This window comes from Protobothrops mucrosquamatus, unplaced genomic scaffold (genome assembly GCF_001527695.2).
Source record: "Protobothrops mucrosquamatus isolate PMUCROS unplaced genomic scaffold, P.Mucros_1.0 scaffold1981, whole genome shotgun sequence".
Classification (NCBI taxonomy): domain Eukaryota; kingdom Metazoa; phylum Chordata; class Lepidosauria; order Squamata; family Viperidae; genus Protobothrops; species Protobothrops mucrosquamatus.
This window is the reverse complement of record NW_015388097.1, coordinates 35055-43513: the sequence shown is the minus strand read 5'-3', so window position 1 is coordinate 43513 and position 8459 is coordinate 35055.

The following is an 8459-nucleotide window of genomic DNA, read 5'->3' as shown; positions in this document are numbered from 1 at the left end:
ACACATATATACTGTATATACACGCACGCACGCACATGCTCATTCATTTAAATCTGTTAAATAGATTTTACAGATTTTGAAGTTTTAAAAACCTCTCATTTAAGCTATTTCAATTACAGGCAATATGTTAATAAAATAAATAGATATGGGAAACAATGGCTTTTAAAATTATATGCAGTCTCCAGCGCGAGATTCACCAGAGGCAAAGAAGCTGCTTTTGGGGCATTTTAGATATCATAAATTAGCCTCTCAGTCTTGATGCCCTACTGGTAAGGAAGCATTTGAAATATTTGCTACACTATATAAATGTTCAAAGCCAAACTCTTCTCACTGAACTACATTGTCCCAAAGTCACGTGGCTTTGCTACCACTGAGACACATATACATTAAGGGAAATGTTCCTCATAAAGCTGTAATAGAATAGAATAGAATAGAATAGAATAGAATAGAATTGGAAGGGACCTTGGAGGTCTTCTAGTCCAGCCTGCCGCTCAGGCAGCAGAACCTATACCATTTCAGACAAGTGACTGTCCAGTCTCTTCTCCAGGCCTTTGATCCTCTTAGTTCCTCTTCTCTGAACTTTTTCCAAGGTCTCAACATCTTTTTTGTAGTATGGTGACCAAAATTGGTTACAGTATTCCAGGTGTGGCCTCACTAGGATTTTATAAAGCGGTACTAATACTTCTCGTAATCTTGATTCTATGCCTGTTTATACAATCCAGGATTGTATTAGCTTTTTTAGCTGCTGCTATCGCACACTGCTGGCTCATAGTCAAGTGATCGTCCACTGGGACTCCTAGGTCCCTCTCACAATTACTGTTTTTGAGCCAGGTCTCACCTAATCTGTACTTATAGCTTTGATTTTTTCTTCCTAAATGTAAAATTTTGCTTTTCTCCACATTAAAATTCATTTTGTTGGATAGAGCCCATTGTTCAAGTTTGTCAAGATCTTTTTGGATCCCGAGCTTGTCTTCTGGGATGTTGGATACTCCTGCCACTTTAGTGTCATCTGAAAATTTGATGAGTTCCCCTTCAATTCCCTCATCTAAGTCATTGATGAAGATATTGAAGAGTACTGGGCCTAAGACGGAGCCTTGTGGTACCCCACTGCAACAGGCGTCTATTGTGCTCCCCTTCCTTTCTACCCAATGGATTGAAAGAGGAGAAGGAAATAGTATAAATGATTACCTCTGCTGCCCCCTCCCCATTCCTTTCCTCTAATCTGCTCCCCCCTCCCATATTGTCAGTAGCCAATAATTCTTAACCCCAAATATTGGCCATCAGCCAAGCTCTTATTTTGAGCCAAGGCAATCCATTTATCTAAGATTATACAATGAACATGGCCTCTGGCAAACTTACAAGCTGATTAGTCTGTCCCATCTGTAATTACATCACTGAATAAAGACTGCCTTGTGCAGCTTGTAGAGAGGAAAAGTGATATACCTTAACAGATTGAAAAGCAATGAGCAGGTGAGCAATTAAGTGAGTGACTGGTGGAGAGGGCGCAGGAGACAAAGGAGGAAGCAATTATCCCCATTGGAGTTTGGCTCAGCACAATTACCCTTTTGCAAACATTTAACATCCTATCTATGAAGTTCTACTACTATTACTACTACTGTAACTATTACTACTACCACTGCAAGCTGAAACATTTTTGAACACGTTTAGTACTAAAAATGTTAGGTCTTGCAAAAAACAATGTTAAACAATATTGATATAGTTCTCCTTTTGCCTACACAGCATGTTTCTGGTTGTATGTATGTATTAGAATTTTTATCCCACCTACAGTAGTGGCCAAAATTGTGGAAACCTTTTGGGAAAAGTATACAATAGAAATGCCACCTTTGGTTAAGTTTCCACCAATTTTTCTTCTAATTTCTTTATAACTGTAGCCTTGTTCACTTAATAATACTATTTTACATCGCTTTCTGGGCAACCAGTCAACTCTTTGCACCATTACTTTAATTGTATTACGTTTTACAAGCTCACTAAATGAAAGAACACAAAAAAACCCAACCAACTTGAGGGCGATCACATAACACACTGACAAATGTCCTCCTCTCAGCTTCAGTACATGACATCAATAACTGAATCCTAATGTGATCTGATTGGCTCATTGCCAAAACAAGATGAGACCTGATTGGCTCTCTAAACACTCATGCTCATTGGCTACAATCAGATGAAGGAAAGCTACCTGATATCAACCTAAGCAAGTTGTGCTTCCTTTTTCTGGTTATTTGGCTGTAACGTTTCATAGAATACAGTACAGATAATTGAACAAACTTTGTTGCATTACATTCTTGATTAAATTATCTTTCCATTGATATATAATTTTATGGTACTACTCCAAAAAAGAAGTGGTGTTATTAGCCATCAAACCTCAAAAATACACTTTTCCCAAAAGGTTTCCACAATTTTGGCCACTACTGTATATGACTTTATAAATAACTGAAGGCATTGAATATTTCTAATACTTCCTCCTCCTATTTTTCCCACAATAATCACCCTGTGAGGTGGTTGGGCTGAAACAGAATGACTGGCTCAAAGTCATACAGTTGACTTTCATGCCTAGGTCTGGACTAGAACTCCTAGTCTTCTGGTTTCTAGGCCAGCACCTTAACCACTACACCAAACTGTGTCTCTACTTAAAGGACAGAAGGGAAATTCCGCCTTTGCCAAAACACTGCATAGTGTGTGATGTACACAGTACATAGTGCAATTCATCTTTTCTTGCTAGTAGTAACTTGCAAAATACAAGGAGCCTATTTTAGTTTTCTATTCCACTTGAATTTGGATTATTTGCTATTCTAATGTTTTTCTATGTTATGTTGTAAATACATAACTCATTTATGCACAGTCCATTGCCACATGGGATGATGACACCACAAGAAAAGAGAAATATCTCTGATAGATTAGCCAGGTCAAGTGATCAATCATCCCTTACTTGCTGTTTTGGTTTTATTTTAGATTTTTATTATGGGGAGGGGGGTGTTGGAGTCCTTAGATAATACTTAAGATTCCTATAAGTGGACACTTAACCTCTCAGGCTGGGCAAAATACATAAAAGTTTATGACCTGAGGGATGATTGTATGATGTAGGTATCTCCATAGATGGCAAAGAAAATAGCCAGTCTATCTTATTAGCAACAAAAGTTCTAATTATAGTTGAGGGTATAAGTAAGCCAGGCTTTCAATTTGTACATGCTTAAAGATTTTACAACTGTAACATCCAGTCATATCAATAATTTCATTTAAAATTATTGCTCCTGTAGTTAATGGTATATAACAAATTAAAAATTTGCAACCCTGTCTGTGTTTGCATTAAACTTTTAATTAGACATGTTGTTTTATGGTCTTATGGTTTTCTTCCCCCCTCTCCCCCCAATAATTAATTGCTGTACCAAACTATTTCTCTTCTCCTACTGTAAAGGCTGGTCAGTAAAGGTATTTGATGTTACATTTATCAGAATTCAATATAATCGGATAATCTGAAAGCTTCTTGCCAGTGTGTAACTTATAATAGAAACCTGTTGCAAAGTTGAATCACACTATAAATACTCCTCAAGTTACGAGCCTAACTGGGACCAGAATTTCCATTGCTAAACAAAGCAGTTGTTAAGCAAAACATCATGTGACTGTGTCACTTAGTAACAGAAGTGCCAGTTGCAGTTGTTGGAGCAGGACCTAATGTTTCTCCTGCCCTGTGTGAACTTCCCTTGCTTCAACTCCCCCTACCCACTATATTCCCCCCCCCCCACACACACAAACCTATCTACCTTTTGGGCTGCCCTCCCATCCACCAACTACCTCTGCCATCACCTCCAGCTGATCTTTTCCATCTTCTCCTCCTGCGGTTGGTCTGGAATCCAGTCAGGTAAGAGGGAGTTGAAGCAGAGACAGTTTGTAGAGAGCAGGAGACAGTGACACCGGTCACGGATGCAAGCTGATTGGAAAGCACCTAAATTTTGATCACGTGACCAGGTGCTGCAACGGCTGGAATTTTGAGGACCATTCATAACTACCATTCATTCAGTGCTGTCGTGGCTTTGAAAGAAGAATGATCATAATCCCAGGACTATCTGTACATCAATTTCAGTTCTGTGATAGTTTTATGAAAGATATATTTAATGGTGCAAGATCCAATCTGGGCCAGTCACCGGGACCAAAGGTTTAACTCTTCCGAGCTTTCAGATTCGTGCTGGAGCCCATCTTCGGAGAACTTGTCTCTACTGGAGTATGTGCCTTCGGCTGTTCTGTGAGCCGTATTTATGTGGTGCCTTCGTATTGGTTGATTGGTGTGTTGATAGCTGGGGATTGGCTGTTGTTTCCTTGTGCTGCCAAGCCCTCGGCTCCTAAGTACCTGAGAAGCTGGTGGTAAATCCTGTTGTCTGACAAGGAGCCCATTTCCCAGGCTTCAATCATTTCCCTGGCTATCTTTGTACTTGCACGACCAACAATCTTAGTAGCTGCCAAATTGAACATATGGTCCTTGTTCATTGCAATGTGAGGCTACCAACGAGTTTGGGTCTCCTCATCTTGACCGTTGGCTTGTGTTCTTGGCAATCTGGTGGTAAGCTTTCTCCCCGTATGTCCTACTTAAATACAGGCACCACATAAATACAATTCATAAAATAGCTCAGCGCACATATTCCAGTAGAGAGAAGTTCCCCGTGGATGGGCTCCAGCACCAGTCCAAAAGCTTGGAAGAGTAAACCTCTGGTCTTGGTGACCAGATTTGAGCTTGCAACATTATCCTTGGACACATGTATTTGCCTTCATTCGTGACATTTAATGATGTTCAGTGCTGGACACAGGTGAGACATTTGCTTTGATGCGATTTAAAGTTTTTCAACAGCAGCATGCAAAAAAAACGGCAATCCAAGTCAAGATAAGTATGTACTATAGTACTACAATAAATACAAAGTTAATAATAACAAAAATAAAAGTTGAAATAGAATAAATAAAAAATATAAGTATTAATCTATTTCTATATCAAAAAAGAGAATACAGTATAACGATTATCGATAGCAATGTTTCTTAAAATGGTCCTAAGAACCCCTGCAAAGTCAAAATTATTTGCCAGCCTACGCTGAAAAATAATACAATATTAAAATCCCATCAAACAATCGTGAGAAGCAGTAGCAACGGTGAACGTGTCAATTCTACTTTTTCACGCAGTAAATATCAATAAATGTAAAACTCATAGAAACAAAAGGTCTTTTCGAGTTTTACATAATTCTTAAAAGTGGGAATGGGTCCTGGGATTAAAAAAAAATACTAATCCATAGAAACAAAGCTGAAAATTTTACCAAATTTGTCAGCTATTGCGAGATGAATTTTATAATAATAATAATAATAATAATAATAATAATAATAATAATAATAATAATAATAATAATAATAATAATAATAATAATAATAAAGTTGGAAGGTACCTTGGAGGTCATCTAGTCCAACCCCCTGCTCAGGCAGGAAACCCTATACCATTTTGGACAAATGGCTGTCCAGTCTCTTCTTAAAAACTTCCAGGGTTGGAGCATTCACCGCTTCTGGAGGCAGGTTGTTCCACTGGTTAATTGTTCTAACTGTCAGGAAGTTTCTCCTCAGTTCTAGGTTGCTTCTCTCCTTGATTAGTTTCCATCCGTTGCTTCTTGTCCTGCCTTCAGGCGCCTTGGAGAATAGCTTGACTCCCTCTTCTTTGTGGCAGCCCCCAAGATATTGGAACACTGCTATCATGTCCCCCCTTGTCCTTCTCTTCATTAAACTAGACATACCCAATTCCAGCAACCGTTCCTTATATGTTTTAGCCTCCAGACCTCTAATCATCTTTGTTGCTCTTCTCTGTAGAGAATTTTGATAAACTCCTATTTTTCAGCTGGCGCTACAGTATTGTTTAGTTCCAATTCATTTCAATATCTTCAGCCATTTGTCTTCAGATATGGGGGGGGGGCAGAAGTCAAGTCATAAATGTTCCCCCCCAAAAAACGATAACAGATAAAAATTCTTAGCAATAGAAATGGTCTTCCCCTTTTTTCTAGTGCTATGTGGAGAAGCTGTAGATACAGCATCTCAATTAAAGCTAGGGTGTCTCAATCACACTCAATGTGCTTTGTTGAATTGGTGCTTGCAGTAGTCTTTTAACACAGAGTTGCAGTCCAATTCAGAATGGGAATTCAAACCAGAAAGACATGGCCCCCTCAAGGCAAATCCCAAGGTACTAAAGTTTACATCCATAAATTCGGAATGAATTCAGTTATTTGAGGCAAAATAGCCCATAGAGAGAATTAATGCATGGTAATTGAGGTGCAAAAAGCGCACAAATGTAAACAATTTGATTTCACACACCAAAAACCCCCCCAAATACTTGCAGTTGGATTGGAATTATAGTCCGGCATATTTTAATATATTCCATTATGTGAAAAGAGACAAAGGTGAATTAAAGTGAATTCCTGCATATATAAAAATTGTAATTATTATTCAATGGATTAAATAAAGATAAACACTGGATTTCTAAATACAGCAGTAGAAACATAAAGGATATATAAAATCCCTTCTCACCCATTATTCCTAATTGGATTTCATGTTATATGAACAAATCTTTCCCTTTTGCGCCTATATGTTCATTATACATTTGTTATTTCTGAATATATAGATATTGAAGCATTCTGGGTATTTTATCATTTTTTAAAATTTTCTAGAAAGCTTATCAAATATATTTTGAGCCAGTTTGTCATGTTGGTTAAGGTGCTGGCCTAGAAACCAGGAGATAGTCTCATTTTAGGCATGAAAGCTGGCTTTTTCACGTGACTGTACACTCTCTCTCAGCTCTGTGTGTGTGTGTGTGTGTGTGTGTGTGTGTGTGTGTGTAATATAAATAGAATAAAATGGCGGCTACAGCCAAATGCCATCAGTTTGAAAGAAAGAGTAATAATCCATTTTGTTATGCATGCACATGATAGGCTAATGCAGAGGTAGGCAACCTTGGCTCTTTTATGACTCGTGGACTTCAACTCCCAGAATTCCTCAGCCAGCATGGCTCAGCTTGGAAACCTCTCCCTTTCCCCTCAGCATGGCTGGCTCAGGAATTCTGGGAGTTGAAGTCCACAAGTCATAAAAGAGCCAAGGTTGCCTACCCCTGGGCTATTGCATGCTCAAATGTACAGTATCTTCCAGATTTAACAGATATGTGAGACTAATTGGCACCTGTCCCACCCAAATAGTCCATTAAATCAAGATTTTATTATGATATTGAATTGAAATTATACTTGATTTCTATTACCCATTAGAATTAACATTTATATTATTTCAGTTATTATTTCTGTACCATAAAATTAATATATTTTTTAAAACCATGAGTTTTAAACCATGACTTCTCTCTGGATAATTCCTAATCTACAGATGCTAAATGACATAACCTTAACAGTTTATAGTTCTGTATAGCTACATGTGTTAATAAAATTCATACAACTTGTTTGTGATCTGTTGTTAATTTTCTGAGGCAGATTTGATGTTCAGAGGGAAGAAGGTATTTGAAAGTCTTTGCGCAAAGAGATGTTATGTGTAGTACTCTGTTTTAAAAATAAAAAGTAATTTGCAGCTGAGAAAGTAAACATTTTTGGTCCTAGATACTGTTGTGTTCATATAGCTATTAAAAATAGAATATGTAACCATTTTGGAAACATATTTAAAACTTTGGTATGTTTATTATGCTTTTTTGATGTGTATTAGGCTTTAGACTGAATGTAGAATTGAAATTCCTTACTGAAATGACCACATTTGCTGTCCTCTTACTGAGTGAAACTCTTCTAAAGGAGAAATCCAGTTCAAATAGAAGCATTCGCACATTCAGAAAGGGCTCCTTCTGCAGAGAGAAAAACATGGAGACTGTTTTTTCCCTGAGCTGCACAACAAGAAGAAGGGAGAGGCTGCTCATCTCTTGTCCCATTTTGGGTTATGCACATTGAACAGAGCTACTATCTATGTTGTTATTTCATTCAGGCACAAACTGATTTCATTCAGCACCCATCTCAGAAAACTATAATATTCTTGAAGGTCTTTCAGGACTATAATCATGAAGAGGAGTCTATGAATAAATCGTGAATAAACTATTTAGTTCATTATTTTCATCACAAATTTTCTATCTGCATGGTTAATTATTAAGCAGAAAAAGCCACATTTATGCAAATTATCATTATGTTAACTTGTCTTGTTAAAATATTCCTTTTTGTTCTATTGTTAATACATAATAAGACTTCAAACGCAGATACTTCTGTTTCTGCCACAATTTTACTGCACTCGAATCCTATAGTATTTCGAGATTCTCAGATCCCACGGTTTTCATCGGTGCATCTTCAGATGTTTTATTTTATTTTTTTATAAAATTCTATACTGTAATTTCGGACTACATACACTGTATAGAACTTCTTTTTAAATATAATATTTAAAAAGCTCTAACCACC